The sequence below is a fragment of the Geotrypetes seraphini genome, chromosome 3 (assembly GCF_902459505.1).
Source record: "Geotrypetes seraphini chromosome 3, aGeoSer1.1, whole genome shotgun sequence".
NCBI lineage: Eukaryota > Metazoa > Chordata > Amphibia > Gymnophiona > Dermophiidae > Geotrypetes > Geotrypetes seraphini.
The window spans coordinates 141,626,380-141,646,903 of NC_047086.1; the positions used below are offsets into that span (position 1 = coordinate 141,626,380).

General features: G+C 45.0%; 1 protein-coding gene across 4 annotated transcripts in view; it reads left to right on the forward strand.

The window, feature by feature from the left end:
* Window positions 1-20,524, forward strand: part of MPV17 (mitochondrial inner membrane protein MPV17) — a 153,881-nt gene that overhangs the window by 3,749 nt on the left and 129,608 nt on the right. The window contains exon 3 of one of the 4 annotated variants that reach the window (XR_004538657.1): window positions 18,525-18,677. The exons of the other annotated variants lie outside the window; for them this stretch is intronic. The gene's annotated coding sequence lies outside the window, so the exon portion shown is untranslated. The remainder of the gene's footprint in view (window positions 1-18,524; window positions 18,678-20,524) is intronic. 4 annotated transcript variants of the gene reach the window in all.

Consider the following 20,524-nt stretch of genomic DNA (forward strand, 5'->3'; position numbering starts at 1 on the left):
TAGTTATTTTTGTTTGTGTACATCTAAAGTCCTGATATATCCCAAAATAGTTACAGCACCTGTATTTAACTAACTTTAAGTGTGTAATGTTCTGGCTAGGTGTGTCTTAGCGAGGTCTTGCAGTGGGTAGAAACATGACGGCAGATAAAGGCCAAAAGGCTCATCCATTCTGCCCATCTGCAGCATCCATTATCTCCTCCTCTCTGAGATCCCATGTGCCTGTCCTATGCATTCTTGAATTCAGACACTCTTTGTCTCTACCACCTATGCCGGGAAACTATTCCATGCATCTTGCCACCCTTTCTAAAAAAATAGAAATTGAAATTGACGGCAGAAAAGGGCCACAGCCCATCAAGTCTGCCCATACCAATGACCTACTCCCTGACTTTTACTCCCCTAGAGATCCCACGTGAATATCCCATTTTCTCTTAAAATCTGACACGTTGTTGGCCTCAATCACCTGCTGAGGTAGCTCGTTCCAATGATCGACTACCCTTTCGGTGAAGAAGTACTTCCTGGCATCACCATGAAATTTCCCTCCCCTGACTTTCAGCGAGTGCTCTCTGGTAACCGAGGGCCCTGTAAGACAGAAGATATCATCTTTCACCTCTATACGCCCCGTGATATACTTAAAGGTCTCAATCATGTCTCCCCTCTCTCTTCGTTCCTCCAGAGAGTACATCCTTAGTTTTTTTAGCCTTTCTTCATATGTGAGATCCCTGAGCCCCAAGACCATCCTGGTAGCCATTCGCTGAACCGACTCAATTCTCAACACATCTTTCCGGTAGTGTGGTCTCCAGAATTGAACACAATACTCCAGATGAGGTCTCACCATGGATCTGTACAGCAGCATTATGACTTCAGGTTTTCTGCTGACAAAACCCCTACGGATGCAGCCCATCATTTGTCTTGCCTTGGACGAAGCCTTCTCCACATGATTGGCAGCCTTCATATCATCACTAATGATCACTCCTAAATCACGTTCCACCGTGGTCCTGGACAAGGTTTCACCATTTAGTGTGTAAGTTCTGTGTGGATTTTTTTTACCTAGGTGCATCACTTTACATTTTTTAGCATTGAAGCTTAGGTGCCAAGTTGACGACCACTGTTCCAGCTGCCGTAGGTCCTGCGTCATAATGTCAGGCACACTGCTATTACCTACTATGTTACATAGTTTGGTGTCGTCGGCAAACAGTGATACTTTTCCTCTAAGCCCTTGGGTCATATCTCCTATGAATAAATTGAATAGAATCGACCCTAAGACGGAGCCCTGTGGTACTCCACTCGTCACTGCTGACGTTTTGGAGGGGGTACCGTTTACCATCACCCTTTGAAGCCTACCGCTTAGCCAATCCCTAACCCATGTAGTGAGTGTATCCCCTAATTGCATAGATTTTAGTTTGTTCAACAGCCTGCGGTGTGGGACGCTATCAAAAGCTTTGCTGAAGTCCAAATATATCACGTCCAGGAACTCCCCGGCATCCAGATGACTAGTCACCCAGTCAAAGAAGTCAATCAGATTAGATTGGCAGGACCTTCCCCTGGTAAATCCGTGTTGGTGTGGATCACGTAGATTTTCTTCGTCTAGAATTTTGTCAAGTTTCTGTTTGATCAGTGTTTCCATGAGTTTTTACACTATGGATGTGAGACTTACCGGTCTGTAATTTTCTGTTTCTGTTCTGCAGCCCTTTTTGTGGAGTGGAATTACGTTAGCTGTTTTCCAGTCCAGGGGTACTCTTCCCGTGCGCATGGAAAGATTGAAGAGCACGGATAGTGGTTCAGCCAGAACTTCACACAGCTCTCTGAGCACCCTGAGGTGTAGATTGTCTGGTCCCATGGCTTTGTCTACTTTGAGTCTTGAAAGTTCATAGTAGACGCTACTGGGTGTAAACTCGAAATCTTGAAATACGTCATTTTGGCTGTCTCTTGTCTGTAGTTGTGGACCAGCTCCCGGTGCTTCACAGGTGAATACTGAGCAGAAGTATTCATTTAGTAGTTCTGCCTTGGTAGAATCAGATTCTGCGTAGTTTCCGTCTGATTGCCTAAGGCGTTCTAGTCCATCCTTGTTTCTCTTCCTGTCGCTAATGTACCTGAAGAAGGATTTATCCCCTTTTTTAATGTTCCGTGCTAGATCTTCTTCTGTTCGAAGTTTGGCCTCCCTGACTGCCTTTTTGACAGCTTTAGATCTGGCCAGATAGTCTTCTTTTGCCTCCCTCTTCCCAAGATGTTTGTAGGTGATAAATGCTTCTTTTTTCTTTTTAATGAGGTCCGAAATTTTCTTGCTGAACCATTGTGGTCTTTTGTTTCTCCGGCGTTTGCTTACTGTATTTATGTAGCGGTTAGTTGCTTCGTTCAGGATGGATTTCAGATTTGACCACATAGTTTCCGGATTGTCAGTTTCTGCATGGTTTTGCAGCTCTTGATAGACAAAGTCTCTCATGTGGTCGAAGTCTGCGCCCCTAAAGTTGAGGACCCTCGTCGCTGTGTTTGATTTAGAGAAGCCTTTCCTGAGGTTGAGCCATACCATGTTGTGGTCACTGGAGGCCAGCGTGTCTCCTACTGATACCTCCGAGACACTGTCTCCATTGGTGAGTACCAGGTCCAGTATTGCCTGTTCCCTGATGGGCTCTAATACCATTTGTTTGAGTTGTGCACCCTTAATTTAGGTTAATATTCTTCTGCTACCACTCGTAGTCACGGAGAGTGTGTTCCAATCTGCATCTGGCATGTTTGAAGTCCCCTAACAGTACCGTGTCACCACGCAAAGTGATGTTCTCTTTGTCTTCAATCAATTTCTTGTCTTTGTCTTCCTGTTGTCTTGGAGGTCTGTATACCACACCGAGGTAAAGGCATTTTTCATTCCCTCTGGTCAGGTTTACCCAAAGTGATTCCCCTGTGTATCTAACCTCTGTGATTCTGGTAGTTTTGATATTATCCTTAGTGTATAGTGCTACCCCCCCTCCTAACTTGCCCTCTCTGTCCCGACAAAGTAGATTGTAGCCTGGTATAACCATATCCCACCCATGCGAGTCTGTGAACCAGGTCTCGGATATCGCTACTATGTCAAGGTCAGCATTCCTTATCTCTGTTTCTAGTTCCAGGATTTTGTTGCCCAAGCTGTGTGCGCTAACATACATAGCTCTCCAAACCTGTGAAGAGATGCCTGTCCCTGTTAGTGTGGCTCTTATTTTTTTGTGTATACTATGGGTACTTACCTTAGACTCAGAAGTGTGGGTGCTACTTGCTTCCCCAGGGTGGATCCTTGCTGCTCTGGAATGTGTGTATGTACCCTCCCCCAACTTACCTAGTTTAAAGCCTTCCGAAGTAGGCGGGCTAGTCGATGTCCAAATACTTTCTTGCCTCTCTTGGTCAGGTGTAGTCCGTCAGGTCCCTATAGTCCTTGTAGCGCCTCTCCGTGGTCTAGGAATCCAAAGTTCATCTCTAAACACCATTTGCGAAGCCACTCGTTGGTCCGATGGATACGCTCTTCCCTGTCTCTGCCTTTGCCTCTTACTGGGAGAATTGATGAGAAGACCACCTGTGCTCCTGTCTGCTTCAGCTTTTTTCCCAGGGCTTCAAAGTCTTTAGGGATGCTGTCTGATGTGCTCCTGGCAGTATCGTTGGTACCTACATGAATGAGAAACATAGGGAAATGGTCAGTAGGTTTCAGAAGTTTGTCTAGACTGGTGGTGATGTCCCGGATCCTGGCTCCAGGGAGACAGCAGACCTCCCTTGACTGCAAGTCTGTTCTGCAAATTGTTCCTTCGGTGCCTCTTAGCATGGAGTCCCCGATGACCACCCCTCTACGCTCCTTCCGAGGGGGTCGATCAGCGAGTACTGATGTTCTGTGTTTGGAATCCTCCTGAGCCCCTTCTGTTTCATCCTCGACAGTTCCTTCTTGAAGGACATGAAATCTGTTCCTCAGGGAGAGTTGTGGGGTTGGTGTAGAATTGCCCTATGCCTTATCACTCTTACAGAGTGATTCAACTGTTGCAGAAGCTGGGTCGGGTGGTCAACTTTTGGAGTTCATTTTCTATGTCCTCTCATTCCAGAGCTTCCTGTCAAATGAGACTTGCCTCATGCGCAGTTATGCTACAGAGGTGTTTAAATGTCTCTTATATCATATCTCCTCTCTCCTGCCTTTCCTCTAAATGAAATAGTAAAAGCTGCTCAAATAAATATAATAAATGGTTTGACACTGAACTTTTAAAAATGAAACAATTAGTAAGACGATTGGAAAGGATCTGGAAAAAAAATGGGAAAGTTGTCAGACTGGAACAACTGGAGATCCAACATAAAAATTTACAAACAATTGATAAAAGAAAAACGTAAAGCATTTTACTCATTCAAAATTGACTCATCTAATACTAGCTCAAAAGGAATCGATACAAAAGAAATGTTCAACTTGGTTACAAATTAATTTGACACCACACGCTACACTCAATTCATGCATAATATTAAGCTACCTTCAGCAAATGATTTAGCACAGCATTTTGATTCAAAAATTAAAAACTTAAGAAATAACTGTTTGACAAATGACACATATGAACATCAAATAGTTAACATACAAGGAAATGAAATACCAGCGGATATGATTTGGAATTCCTTTCAAGATTTAGAATGGAATAATTATATCAAATTATATAACAAATACACTAAATCATACTCGTTTTGGACTCCTGTCCCCCAGAAATTATGAAAGCAGCTTCATTAGATTTTAAACTAACTTTGCTGAATTATTTGACCAATAATTTAAAAAACGGAAAATTCCTTACTAATAATGGTCACATTATAATAACCCCAATTCCAAAAAATCGTAAAGAATCATCATCATTAGTAACTAACTATAGACCAGTAGCATCCTTTCCAATTTTTGTAAAAATCATAGAAGGATTGGTACATACCCAATTGATGGAATATCTTGATCAGTTCTCTCTTTTACATGAAACTCAATCTGGTTTTAGACCTTTGTTTAGCACTGAGACAGTAATTGCAGCCATCTTGGATAATTTACATTTCTTTAGTAGGGGCCTGATTATGCAATTTGATACGAGTTCTGTCTTTGACTTAGGGCTCCTTTTACAAAGGTGCGTTAGGGCTTTAACGTGCGAAATAGTGCACGCTAGGCGCTACCGCCTCCTCTTGAGCAGGTGGTAGTTTTTTTGGGTAGCGACCACTAATCCGGTGTGTGTGCTAAAAACGCTAGTGTACCTTTGTAAAAGGAGCCCTTAGTGGACCATGGGAAATTGTTACAATGCTTACATGCAATTGGTATCAGAGGAGAGGTGTTAGACTGGTTCCGAGGTTTCCTTATGTCCCTATCAAGTACGTTTTAATTATGATCTCTCTGATACCTGGAGTAACCCATCTGGCGTTCCGCAGAGGTCACCATTATCCCCATTGCTTTTCAATATCTACATGTAATCATTAGGTGCGTAATTGACCCTGCTGGGGATAAAATTATTTAGTTACACAGATGACTTTACGATCATTATCCCATTTACTACCGCTCTCTCTGAAGTTACTCCTAAGGCAACAGAAGTACTAAATTTGATGGAGCAATTGATGACTGAATTTAGACTGAAGCTTAATTCAGAAAAAAACAAAATTTTTTTGTAGCTTTGTCACACCCGCTTGATACTAAAACATCACTGTGCATCAACAGCTTTCTGTACAAGTAAATCTTGAATTGTATTTTTGAAAATTGAATAAAGAAATAATTAAAAAAAAAAAACATCACTGTGCATCAATAAACTTGGTTATCCTATTCAATGTACTATGAAGGTTTTGGGTGTAATACTGGACCAGGGCCTAACCATGAAGGACCAGGTGGACTCTTTGGTTAGAAAGGGTTTTTTACTATCTGGAAGCTTCAGTCTATTAGAGCATATTTTGATGTTTCATCATTTAGAATTGTGGTACAATCCCTTATTCTGAGTTAACTTGATTACTGTAATATTGCCTATCTGGCAGTTTCCCAGAAGAATATGCAGCGATTACAACTGGGGAAGAATGCAGCGGTCAGGCTGATTTTTGGGTTGAAGAAGTTCGATCATGTAACACCTTCCTACCGACTTCTGCATTGGTTGCCGATGGAGGCACGTGTGAAGTTTAAGTTTGGATGTTTTTGCTTTAAGGTATTATTTGGTTTAGCCCCTAAATATATAACTGACCTTTTCTCTTTCTCAACCAATAGACATAAGAGAAGCTCACACTTGAATTTTGTTTCTCCACCGGTTAGAGGATGTAAATTTAAAAGACATCATCAACATCTTTTCTCACATCAGGCAGGCAGCATTATGGGGTAAAGATCTGGAACAATTGCTTATGCTTACTACTTATGGGGAATTTAGGAAACACCTAAAAATATATCTTTTCCTGAAGTACTTAGGTGGCTGATTTGTACAATGTTATTCCACAATAACTGATCTCTAGAGCTGTTAGTCACTAGCTTTTAACTTTGTTAGTTCTATATAATTTGTAGCATTTTTAATCATTGTAAACCGCATAGAACTTCATGGTTCTGCGGTATATAAACTGTTATTATTATTACATATTGAAATCTTTAAGTCTGTCCCTAGCAATTCCTTGATGTAATCCCCCCTCTGAACAAAGTTAGTTTAATTAAAGTCTAGGACCTACTGCATTTGAATGAGCCCTACATCTATCTTAATATTTAAACCGCACCATGCGATGATCACCCACTGTAACATTAGAAACATGTTCCTCGTTTGTAAGCACTAAGGCCAGGATGCACTAAAATCGTCCTTAAAATCCGGTGGGTCAGTATGAGGCCGACAAGTTATCCGATTTTAAAATGGCAATTGATGTTCAAATGACTTCCCATGAAAATGAGTTTTGCGGAGGTCTGTCATAATCCCACCCCATTAGTCATTGGAAGAGTGACTTTGACACATGCGCAGAGCCAGCAGGGGAAGCCCCCAAGTATACATACTTAAAATGATGGCTGGTTACAAAGAGTATGCCTAGACTATATAGACCTAAACAGGGCAAAAGTAAACATATGGGAAATGAACAGCTGATAATACAGAATGTATCTTGAAAACATAAGCCGATAGTAGCTCAAAGACAAGCCGATCAGGTAAATGAAAATTGAAACCTGGGAAAGATCTAAATTATTGTTCAAATGAGCTTCTATTAAAACCAAAGAATAAAACCACAGCACTCGAAAGTAAAAAAGGGAGAGTAAAATGGACTTACTGAAAAGGTCTCTGCATGATGAAAGAAACTCGTAAGCAGAATAAATGTGAACACGCGACAGTGGGGCTATGATATTTGATCCGTTGAAAGAGGTGCCAAAAAATTGTCGGCAATGGATTGGATGCACACTGATAGGGGAGGGGCATCAGGCTGTTAAAAAAGGCTGCTTTAATAAATAAATGAAAATACTAGTGAACAACTAAATAAAAAAACCAAAACCATGATAAAATGCCGAACCTGACTGCAAGTGGTAGTGAAAGTAGCATAAGGCACCCGTAGTACTGTTACTGCCAGAGCTGCTTAGAATAAAGAACCATGCTGTACATGAGGAGAAAAAAAGAAAGAATGAGGTGATAAGATGTAAAGTGCTGGCCCCTCACTGCACCACTTGATAAAACTAAGGAGCGATGTTCTAGAGAAGGGGTGCCCACACTTTTTGGGCTTGCGAGCTGCTTTTAAAATGACCAAAATAATATACCAACAATAAAATTTAAAAAAACCACAAAGCACACTGTATGCATAAAAAATGTTAATTATCATTCGTATTCCGGGTTTTTTTCAAAGAGGTCAAAGCAGATGACTCTATGCACTGTCACCTCAGTAACAACCATACAAAAATAGACAAATACCCCCCTCCCTTTTTACTAAACCACAATAGCAGTTTTTAGCGCAGGGAGCTGCGCTGAATGCCCAGCGCTGCTCTCGACGCTCATAGGCTCCCTGCGCTAAAAACCGCTGTTGCGGTGTAGCCCTTTCAGGACCAAGGGACATATTTGTCCCATAACTTTAAAATCCTATAAATTTTGATTGGGATAGTCTACAGTTCTAAATTTGATATGTACGGATTCTATATGATACTGCCTTTATGTAAACAAACTGGTTCCGACATTCATTCATTAGCGTCGTTGCCAGATTGACGAGAAGATTCACTTGCCACACTGTCCATAAGCCAGAAGTTTGATTTTTTTTTAAAAAAATAATATTTCACAAAAAAAATCAATTTTTTGGCATCTGCAAGCCCTTTTTACCATAAAAATGTCGTCAAAACCACAAAAATTGGCCTATGATCCTTATGGTCCTGAAAGGGTTAATAAAAGGGGACCATAGTGTAAAATATAGACAGCAGATATAAATTCAGACACCTTTTTGATCACTAAATTTAAAATAAAATCATTTTTCCTACCTTTGTTGTCTAGTGATTTCATGAGTCTCTGGTTGCACTTTCTTCTTCTGACTGTGCATCCAATCTTTCTTCCCTTCTTTCAGCCTGTATGCTTTCTCTCCTCCACACCTCATTCCCTCCCCCAACTTTTTCTTCCTCTCTCCCTGCCTCCCTTTCTTTCTTTCTCTCTTCATGCCCCCTTTCTTTTTTTCTGTTTCTCTTCTTTCCTTCTGTCTCCCTGCCTGTCCTCTTTCCCTGCCCTCCTGCTGCCATCGGGGAACAGGCCGCTACCGCTATCGGATAACAGGCTCCAAAGCCGCCGCCGCCCCAAGCTCTCCCTGCGTTGGGCCGACCAGCATTCCTCTCCCTAACGTCAATTCTGCCGTCGGAGAGGAAGTTCCGGCCCAGCCAGGCAGCGATTGGCTGTCCAGAACTTCCTCTCAGACGGCAGAATTGACGTCGGGGAAAGGAAGGCTGATCGGCCCGGTGGATTGCGATCGACCTATTAGGCACCCCTGTTCTAGAGAAATGCTGCCGGGTCCTTACTTCGCGGAAACAGAAAGTAGGCAGGACCTGGCAGCAAGAACAGCAAATTGTAAGCTTCACTGACCTGTCTCCTGCCTTAGCCAGTAGCGAACGCATGCTCCGGGGCTCTAACATGTGCATGCCGGCTTCCCCTCTCTTCTCTTCACCCCCCCAACCCCCACCCCCCCCCCCCCGACATAACTTCCGGTTTTGGAGGGAAGAGAAGGGAAGCCGGCACATTAGAGCCCCGGAACATAAGTTCGCTACGGGCTAAGGTGTGAAATCTCCAAACCGGTTTTGTTTTTTTGTTTTTAATGTTGAGCTGCGGCAGCAGCAGCAGAATTCACGATCGGATAATAGCCGGGCAGTCATCTAAATTAGCCGGGCGGAGCGCCCAGCTAAAAGGCCCTAGGGAGAACACTGCAATTCTGTCACTTTAATATTATTCTTAACATATGTGATGAGCCAAGTGTTCATTTTCCCATCACATTGCCAGGACCTGCAGTGCTTCGGGCCAGGTTTTCTAACAATTCTCTATTCATACAAATATACACTTCTAGGCACTCTTGAAGGTATAATGAATACGTTTTTAAGTATACAGGACTTGTCTGTTCCTTCACAAGCTCAGAGAAACCAAAACTCTATACTTTAAGTTCAGTCTCTTAGTCCAGTGTAACAGTTTCTTCTATAAGTATTGTTCTATAAGTATGCTAAGTATTCTAAGTTCTATAAGTATGCTAAGTATTCATCTCAGCGAGCCCTGATCTGCAGCCTTTCGTCGCCAGCCCTCCGCACCGAGGAAAGGAGCATGGGAGCCCTGCTCCGCCCCCCTCCCTATCCAGCAGGAGAGCCCAACTTTAAAAACAGCCGCACCAGCGGCGTGCAGTCTTTCGTCGCCGGCCCTCCGCACCGAGGAGAGGAGCGTGGGAGCCCTGCTCCGCCCCCCTCCCGATCCAGCAGGAGAGCCCAACTTTAAAAACAGGCGCACCAGCGGCGTGCAGCCTTTCGTCGCCGGCCCTCCGTACCGAGGAGAGGAGCGTGGGAGCCCTGCTCCGCCCCCCTCCCGATCCAGCAGGAGAGCCCAACTTTAAAAACAGCCGCACCAGCGGCGTGCAGCCTTTCGTCGCTGGCCCTCCGCACCGAGGAGAGGAGCGTGGGAGCCCTGCTCCGCCCCCCTCCCGATCCAGCAGGAGAGCCCAACTTTAAAAACAGGCGCACCAGCGGCGTGCAGCCTTTCGTCGCCGGCCCTCCGCACCGAGGAGAGGAGCGTGGGAGCCCTGCTCCGCCCCCCTCCCGATCCAGCAGGAGAGCCCAACTTTAAAAACAGCCGCACCAGCGGTGTGCAGCCTTTCGTCGCCGGCCCTCCGCACCGAGGAGAGGAGCGTAGGAGCCCTGCTCCGCCCCCCTCCCGATCCAGTAGGAGAGCCCATCTTTAAAAACAGCCGCACCAGCGGCGTGCAGCCTTTCGTCGCCGGCCCTCCGCACCGAGGAGAGGAGCGTGGGAGCCCTGCTCCGGCCCCTCCCGATCCAGCAGGAGAGCCCAACTTTAAAAACAGCCGCACCAGCGGCGTGCAGCCTTTCGTCGCCGGCCCTCCGTACCGAGGAGAGGAGCGTGGAAGCCCTGCTCCGCCCCCTCCCGATCCAGCAGGAGAGCCCAACTTTAAAAACAGCCACTCGGTGTGCCGACGAAGGCGCACGACAAAGGCGCGTGCGCCTTAGCTCGCCCCTTTGCGAAGCGTCTGCGCGAGGCGCCTGAGGGGAAGCTCCAGACTTTTCAATCAGGTAACCAAACCCTCAAGACTTACACCCTCAGTGACATTGGCCAATATCCACAATTGGGCCACCTCACCAGACCGGTGCTGACACAAACTGGTTACCTTCAGCGGAAAATCTGAACCTCCAATCCAGACAGACCTACGCATCTATCAACCCAGGCATTTCCAGACAAATACTGTTTTGTTTTTCTCCCTGTCACCCTCCCTCTCCCCAATCTCACCCACCTTCCCCCTAGAACCCTCCACACCTCTTCCTCTTAATCAAGATAATCCCCTCCTCTCCACCGGAGATCTGAGCCATGGCTCTACCAAACTCCCATCAATGCGCACTGTTGCTCCTACTCTATCTTGTCTGCATCAGAATTTGTACAGCCAACCCACTATTCACATCTCCAATACCAATTCACTACACTTCACACCGTGAGGCCAAGCCCAAGATCCCACCATTCCCACCATACAACCACCCAGAGGTAGGTCCACTTCCTATCCCAACACCACCGTCCCCCCCCACTCCTTCCAAGCCCCGCACTACTAAACAACGGTCACTAAAACAACTAGCCTACTCCCACTACTTTCCAAACGAAGTCACCACCCACCAGAACCTACGAGGCTTCTACCTAAACATAAGATCGATGAGGAACAAATCCATCTTGATCAAGGATTGGCTGAACGAAACTAACCCGGACTTTTTCCTACTCACAGAAACCTGGCTACTGTCAGATAGCGACATCATCATCAAAGATTGTCTTCCTTCAGGCTTCAAGATTCTAACTCTAGCCAGAACCTGGGGAAGGGGAGGAGGACTAGCAATAATCTACAGAGATTACTTAAATTGCACCGTTCTTAACTCTGAATCCTCGCCCAACTTAGAGATATTATCAATATCGCTAACCTCAAAATCCTTAACAACCTCCCTGGCAACAATTCTGTTCTATGTCCCACCAAAAAAATGGAACCTAGCCAAGGAGGACTTCGCGGAATTTTTAACAACCAACTCACTAGCAAGCCCATACAACTTACTATGTGGTGATATCAATATTCACCTAGAGCAAACAGACCAACCAGAAATATCAGATTTCTGGTCACTCATCTCTCAACTAGGCTACTTCATACCACCCCCAACCAAAACCCATCAAAAAGGTCATCAGTTAGACCTGGTGACTTTCTCCTCTAAAGAACCAATCAACCCCAAACTCTACTGGAAAGAAGATAACTGGTCAGATTCCCTATGGTCTGACCACAGACTATGTAACTTCACTATTGACTGCCAGCAAAGACCCAACATAAACAATAAAACAAGAACTAATAAAACCCACACTTCCAGAGGGAAGATCGACCCACTAGAATTCTGGTCCCACTATGAGAACATCACTATTCAGAATGCAGAAACAGATCAATTCATGTCCTCATGGACTAAGGACAGCACTAACATTCTAAACAAAATCGCCCCCTTAAAAACCCGCAGAATTAGAAACACAAATCTAGAGGGATGGTTTGATTCTGAGCTACTACTGCTAAAGAGAGACCTAAGAAAGTCAGAAAGATTATGGTCTAAATCTGGTACTCAGGAGCACAGGGTTGTGTGGAGATCAAAAGTAAAAATCTACAAAAACCTCACCAAGGAAAAACGAAAAAATTTCTACGCCCAAAAAATAGGAAACGTGACAAACAACAGTAGAAACCTTTTCAACTTGGTCAACGACCTCTACAACCTCGAGACACTCACTGACACCCGGGAGGAATCCACTTTAACAGCCAGCACCCTAGCAGACTTCTTCAATTCCAAAATACAAAAATTAAGATCATCTATAACGCCCCCTGCCAATCCCCACGAGTACTTTCCTATCCTCAATGACACAAACACATCCAACTGTGATCTAGGGTCCAGAACCGACCTAAGTTGGAACCATTTCACAGCCATAGACTGGCAATCCTTTAACAAATACTACAACAAATACAATAACTCCTACTGCAGACTGGATACGTGCCCCCCAAATGTCATGAAAACTGCCCCAATCCACTTCAAAGCCAACATGCTGACATGGGTCAACGCTCTACTATCCGCCGGAAACTTCCCAGCAGAGCAAGGCCACATCTTGATAACTCCAATTATAAAAAACTCAAAAGAACCTCCCAACATCCCATCTAATTACAGACCTATCGCCAGCATCCCGCTAGTCACCAAAATAACCGAAGGGGCAGTAAATGCTGAACTCACCACATACCTGGACAAATTCGACATCTTACACGACAACCAATCAGGCTTTCGCTCTGGCCATAGCACCGAAACCATCATAGCCTCTCTACTCAACTATCTGCACTCACTCTTCAGCCAGGGTTCCAGCGCCCTAATCTTGCAACTTGACCTAAGCAGTGCTTTCGACCTAGTCGACCACACCACTCTCCTAAACTCCCTTGCGCACATCGGCATCTCCGGACAGGTTCTTAGCTGGTTCAACGGGTTTCTAAAAAACAGATCTTATAGAGTGATCAAGAACGACTCTTTCTCTCACAGTTGGGACAATTCTTGTGGTGTTCCCCAGGGCTCACCACTTTCCCCCATCCTATTCAACATATATCTCGTCTCCCTGGGAAACCTCCTGCACAGCTTCATGCTCAAATTCTTCATTTATGCAGACGATATCACAATAATCATCCCACTAACCAGTTTCACCCTAGAGCTGCTTAACTCTATATCACACTTACTCAGGCAGATAGAACTCTGGATGCTATCCTATAGATTAAAACTAAACCCTGACAAAACTAAATTCTTCCTGGCCTCTCCCAACGATAAAATCAAAGATACCTCAATTCAAGTGAATGGATCGGACTTCCCCCTAGAACAAACCCTAAAAATACTAGGAGTCACCCTAGACAAACACCTTTCCCTTGAGAAGCACACCGATCTTACCGTCAGGAAATGCTTCTCGGCGCTCTGGAAACTCCGCACCATAAAAAAATACTTTGATGACAACTCATTCCGACTGTTAGTACTATCCTCCATTCTCAGCATCCTCGATTATTGCAACATCATTTAACTAGGCTCCATGAAGAAAACCACCAGGAGACTAAAACTGATTCAGAACACGGCCGTCCGCCTTATATATGGCCTAAACAAATGGGAACATATCACCCCTTACTACCATAAACTGCACTGGCTACCATTTGAATCCAGAGTACTATTCAAGTTCGCATGCCTCAGCTACAAAACGGTGTTTGGTCTATCCCCAAACTACCTCATCCCCCACTTTAAATTAGATCACAATAATAAGAACTCTCGCAGAATTCATCTATTCGCCTTCCCCTCCCTAAAACTATGTCAACTTAAACGATTCGTCGACAAAACCTTCTCCTTCCAGGCGGCCAAACTAAACTCATGGCTTGCCCAAATTATACTTGATGCCCCCACTTACCTGGACTTCAGAAAAAAACTCAAAACTCACTTATTCCATAGACAGAATCCCTAACTCTCCCACTCACTCCTTCTACTCCCTTCAATACACATGAAACCTCCATCTTCCCCCCCTAATGTACCCTCCAAACCAACTAACTTCACTGACTGGTTTTTTTCCCTCCTATTGTACACTCTTGTATTTTCCTATTGTACTCCATTGGATACTCTGTCAACTTCATTGACCTGTACACCCCAAAAAATGTTAATTCTTGTCAACTTAAATGACATGTTCATTCCAAAAAATGTTAATTCCCAATGGTATCTTCTTTTGTAACATTATTAATTGCTGTGAACCGCCTAGAACTCTCTGGGTATGGCGGTATACAAAATAAAGTTATTATTAAGAATAAAGTTATTATTATTATTATTATTATTATTATAAATAGTATCAATTCCCATTCCGTGCTTAATCAGTTAATTAGCTCTTAGAAATTTCAAAACCTGTGTGGATTTCCTCAGCCACACCAGATATTAGCTGTTCCTTTCAAAGCAGTGTTACTCTTCAGTACACAGCCTCAACCAAATAATAATTGGCTTACCTTAGCCAGCACCTTTACTGTCCAAGCTTCCAATAATTCAGCAGGCTTCTCATCCAGCAAAGCACACCACCATCCACCATACCAGCTCTTCCAAATAATCTTTCCCAGTCTTCTTAGCTTCCCCTGGGGTTCAACTTAACCCATGGTTTCTGAGCCTTCTCTGCTCAGAGAAGTCTTTTTGTGGAGGCTCTCACCTTCCCACAGGCACCCTCTCCTAGGTACCTCTCACAGGGACCTCTCAGAATGAATCCCAGACTGGGCATATGAAGCTCTTACTGCCTGGGTTTCACTCCATGACTCAGCAGGATAGCCTGTTCACGCAGTTCAGCACCGCCTGCTGGATGAGGGTTGAGCGCTGAACTTCAAAGCTCAATGCATCTTGGACCCTGTAGTTCAGCATCACCTACTGGATGAGGATTGAATTTTGAACTACAGAGCTCAATGCATTCTGGACCCTGTAGTTTACCTACTAACTGGCCAGCACCCTCTACTGCCCACCAACATAACAATATCACTCGTGAGGGAGAATCCTTGACTCCTTCACACATATAACGCCACTCCACCCGTTTTACCTACCCTATCTCTCCTGAATAGATTATAGCCAGGTATAACTACATCCCAATCATGGTTTTCTGTGACCACAAAATCCAATTCAGCTTCTACTATAAGAGCCCCTAGATCTGGAATTTTATTTCCCATACTACGGGCATTGGTATACAAAGTTTTCCAGCTATCACCCTTTTGTCTCATTTCAATTACAGTGGTTACCTTTAGAGAATGACATGATGACAAAATTCATCTCCGTTCCATCCCTGTGGATAACCGCGGGAAACAATCCCATGTCTATCTTAACCTCAGTCCTTCTACATCAGCATTCTTCAATGCAAGGCTTTTGAGGATCAGTGGTTGTGCCCATTCATACTCTGATTCTTCCCTCTCTCCTTAAAGAATGACATGGAAATGGTTTCCCATGATTATCTAGGGATGCTTCTTAAGAACTCTTCTGGTTATTTTATGGAATTCAACAAGTTCTTTCCTCCCTTCTTAAGGTAGAGTCATGTTTCACATTAATCATTTCCATATTTAATTTGTGTTCTGGTGTTTCAAGAGATTTCAGGTGATAAGGATGCAAGATATCTACATTGGTTGGATGTAAAGTAATTTTTGTGTTATCTTAAAAGAACCAAATAGTTTTAGTGGCCAGATTGATTATTTATGGTGTTTGGAGGAGCTAGGAAGGTAGATGTCTCAAATCTCGCACAAGTGCTAACTTCACTTTAAATTTATGATGACCTTCTTTAATTCTGCACTTACATGGGTCAAGCAACTCCCTTTCTTCCAACCCTCGTCATCACTTTGCCACGCTTAACTCCCTCCTCAAAGCGTGGGGGACTTCCGACCCCTCTTTCTCTCTTTCCCCAGATTATGGCTGATTACTTCCATGGCAAGGTCTGCAAGATCGCGCTTGAGTTCACTACAAAGTCGCATCCTTTTCCCCTACCTACCATCCTGAACTTCAGCCTCACACTTCCCCTTTATCCAAACAGCTCAGGAAGCTTCTCCTGTCTGACCCCATCCGCTTGTCCCTCCGTCAACTACTGCTGCCTTTTCTTTCTTCTCTGTAATCACAAAGGAAGAAACTGCACAACTTCTGTCTTCAGAAAAGCCTAATATATGCCCCTCAGATCCTATTCCCACCCCTCTACTCGACCCCTGTCTCACATACTATTATCCCTCCCATATGCCATATTCTCAATCTATCTCTTTCCACTACAACTGTCCTTCTGCTTTCAAACATATGGTGGTTAAGCCGCTTCTCGGAAAACCCTCGCTGGATCCCTCATGCCCGTCCAACTATCGCCCTGTCTCCCTTCTTCTGTTCTATCCAAGATACTCGAGCGTGCTATTTTCAGTCGCTGCCTGGACTTCCTTTCAACTCGACAGATTCTCGTGCCTCTACAATCTGGTTTTCGCCCCCAACACTCCACAGAGACTGTCCTCACTAAGGTCTGCAGTGACTTGTTCATGACCAGATCTAAGGGCCTTTACTCTACCCTTATCTTTCTTGACCTGTCTGCTGCCTTTGATACTGTAAATCACAGCTTTCTCCTAGATATGCTGTCCTCGTTTGGATTCCGTGATTCTGTCCTCTCATGGTTTGCCTTCTACCTTTCCCAATGCATCTTTAGTGTATGTTTTGGTGGGTCCTCTTCTGCTGCTACCCTGCTAGCGGTTGGTGTACTCCAGGGTTCTGTCTTAGGAGCTCTTCTCTTCTCTCTCTACACCTCATCTCTCGGTGCCCTGATCTCCTCCCATGGCTTCCAGTATCACCTTTATGCTGATGAATCCCAGCTCTACTTCTACACCTGAAATTTCACCTAAAATCCAAGAAAAAGTCTTTGCTTGTTTGGCTGACATTGCTGCCTAGATGTCCTACTGTCATCTGAAAGTAAATATGTCCAAAACTGAGCTACTTCCTTTTCCTCCTAAACCCTCTGCTCCTCCTCCTTTTTCCATCTCTGTAAATAACACTTGTCATTGTTCCAGTCTCCTCTGTTCACAACCTTGGAGTCATCTTCAATTCTGACCTCATTTTCTACGTATATCCAACAAGCTGCTAAGACCTGTCGCTTCTATCTCTTCAATATCACCAACATTCGCCCCTTCCTCTCCGAGCACACTACACGGACTCTTGTCCAAGCTCTCGTAACCTCTTGCTTAGATTACTGCAATCTACTCCTAACTGGTATCCCTCAGTGACACCTTTCCCCCTTGTAATCTGTGCAAAACTCTGCTGCATGACTCATCTTCTACCAACCTCGCTACGTTCATATCACCCCTCTCCTTAAGTCACTTCACTGGCTCCCTATCTGCTATCGCATACAGTTTGAGATCTTACTGCTGACCTACAAGTGTGCTCATTCTGCTGCCCCTCTATCTCTTCTCTCTCATCATACTCCTCCCAGAGAACTTGTTCCTCAGATAAATCACTCTTAACGCTACCCTTCTCCTCCACTGCCAGTTCCAGACTTCATTCCTTTCATCTAGCTGCCCCTATGCCTGGAATAAATTACCCAAGTTTGTCCGTCAAGCCCCTTCCCTTGTTTAAAAGTAGACTGAAAACACACCTTTTTGATATAGCTTTCAATCCTTAACCCTACTCCTCTGCCCTCCAACCCAGCCAGCTGATTAACCGTTCCCCTTAATTGTATCCATGACATCCTGTTTCTGTCTTGCCTGTTTAGATTGTAAGCTTTTGAGCAGGGACTGTTTTCTTACTCTTTGAATCTGTACAGCGCTGCGTGCGTCTGGTAGCACTATAGAAATAATTAATACCGTGTTTTCCTGAAAATAAGATCTACCTTGAAAATAAGCCCTAGCATGATTTTCGGAGTAGGTCTTAATATAAGCCCTACCCCCGAAAATAAGCCCTAGTTGCCGGCGGCAGCAGTGCTCCCCCCGCGACTCTTCCATCTCTCCCACCCATCCGAACCCTGATCACGAGATCGGAATACAGTACCTTTATAACAAACCACATCATCGGAAGCACAGGCCTCATCGCGGTTTTCTCATGCCCGGGTGTTCCTCTGCCGCGTTGCTGATGACATCTTATTTTCAAGGAAAAACAGTCATGTTAGATTGAGGCTTCTTGTACAATCCCCCTTTATTCCGGGACTAGGCACCTGGTAGGAAACCTCAGATGATTGAAGTCTTAACTCCTCCCTCTGATAGCATAACCTGGAGCATGCCCCTTGGACACCAGTCTTGTCTTCCTACAAGCCAGCCTGTAGGAACTTATCTCTTCTGATCGTGTTTCTTTTGGTAGTTTTCAGTATTTTCCTTTGCAGTTTTGCCCTTGTGCTGTGGAGGTTTCCTGTGGGGACATCCTTGTGTTGGAAGATCGCAGACTGTTGGAGAACGTTGGCTTCTGGGGGGTTCCCTGCTCTGCAGTAAGTCCCCTGGACAGCCTGCAAGTCAGATCGGGATCTAGCTCATCCCAGGTTTGTCCGCTAGTGGATATAGTACTGGCTGAGCGGTTTCATGCAGGCACAACAGGGATTCAAGCTGGACTGCTTGCTTCCACCAGGTGGTTGTGTGACATATCCGAGGGTAGCAGAGGTTATCGGCTGTGGTGGTCGGGCTGGTGGGGAAGTCAGAAGATTTGAAATCCAGCTTTCCAGCTTCCTTAAACTTTAGATCTCCTTACATGCTATTTCCAGCATTGCCTGCAGTTTCTCTTAGACAGCACTTGGAACAGAGAGTAACAGACTGACAGCCTGTTTTAGTGATTTTGGGGGTTCTTAAAAAGGTGTTTTTGGGTGGTTTCCCTGCATGCCCTACCCCTCCCCACCTCTAAAATTCCAAAATCGCTATTTTTTAGGGATCCTTGTTCCTTTTCATGGGCTATTTTAGTACAAAATTGGCACTCATGGCAGCCATCTTGGATTTTTCCCGATTTGGATAAAACTATATATTTTCTAGTTAGGAGTTTCATTTTTTGCTCCGAACTTCATAGATGGCCTCCCCAGGATGGTAAGGGACAGATTCATGCCTTGTTTGTGGCAGATGGCTGTTGGATGCGCAGCCGTGTTCTACATGCACTACGGCCCATGAGGGGGGCGAAGTTTACATGGGTGCAGTGCCTTCCATCTCCAGGAAGACCTTGTTTGAGCCTTCTGCCCCAATTTCCACAAAAATCACGTCCAGGGGCTCTCGGGAAAGCGCTGGTGACTTATCAACAAAACACAAGTGCGGTTCTGGAGAAAAGCCTCATAAGTCTTCCAAGCACTCTAAGTCTGAGTCACACAGGGTGGCTTTTGCCACAGGAGAACTTCCCCCCTGATTTTGTGAGTATGCTCTATCAAGCATACTTGGTTAAGAAGTCCATGTCTATGGTCACCCCACAGATGTCTGGGCCGTCCATGGGAACTACACCTCTGCTGGACCCGGGTCCTTTGCTTTGTTCCCCGGCAGGGACCCCAGAGCTGAAAAAGGTGACGCCTGCGATTGCGTCAGGCACTCTCTCAATCCTTCTGCTTTCACAGGGAGGTTTGGTTGCATCCACAGGTGTGGTGAATCTGGCGGAGCTCCGGGATCAGGATCTGTGTGGGTTCCGGGTCCTGGATGACGATCCCACAATAAGTAGGTTTTTCAATCCCACTCATCTTGAGGACCTCATTACAGAATCTCCACAGGAATTAAAGCTGCAGCCGGTTCAGCCACTCCAGGTGGAATGCTCTCATGAGTGATCAGAGGCCACTAACTGCCTCCTTTCCTGATAATCCCGATGTGGTTTGTATCCTGTCAGAGATTTGGGGTAACCGAGAGGGTCCTTTTGAAATGCACTCAGGCCATGGTGAGGCTTTACCCCATGGCGGTTGGTTTTACCAAGTGCTTTGCTTCTCTAAAGGTAGATTCAGCTATGGCTCAGGTCACCAAGCATTCTTCCCTCCCTGCTGACGGAGGGGTGGTCCTGAAAAATATATAGGTCAGGCATGTGGATTTTATCCTTAAACGCCTCTTTGATTTGGCATCAGGTGGTGTCAAGGTAGCGACAGCCTCGTCCTTCATTGTTCGGATTTGTGACTCCAAACTATGCCATGACCCTGACACTGTGGTGTTGCGTGAGTTGGACTTTCTCATCTCCTGGGTGCTTATTCGGTGTCCGCCTGGAGGATACTGTGGATCAAGCAGTGTTCTGGGGACTCCTCCTCTAAGGCCACCTTGAGCAAGTTGTTCAGCTAGGGTCTGGATGACCTTATGGCGAGTGTACAAGATCAGAAACCCGAGGTTTTGCCCAGGAATAGAGTCCCATCCTGCCAGGAGTTCGGGGCGTTCTAATTTTCAT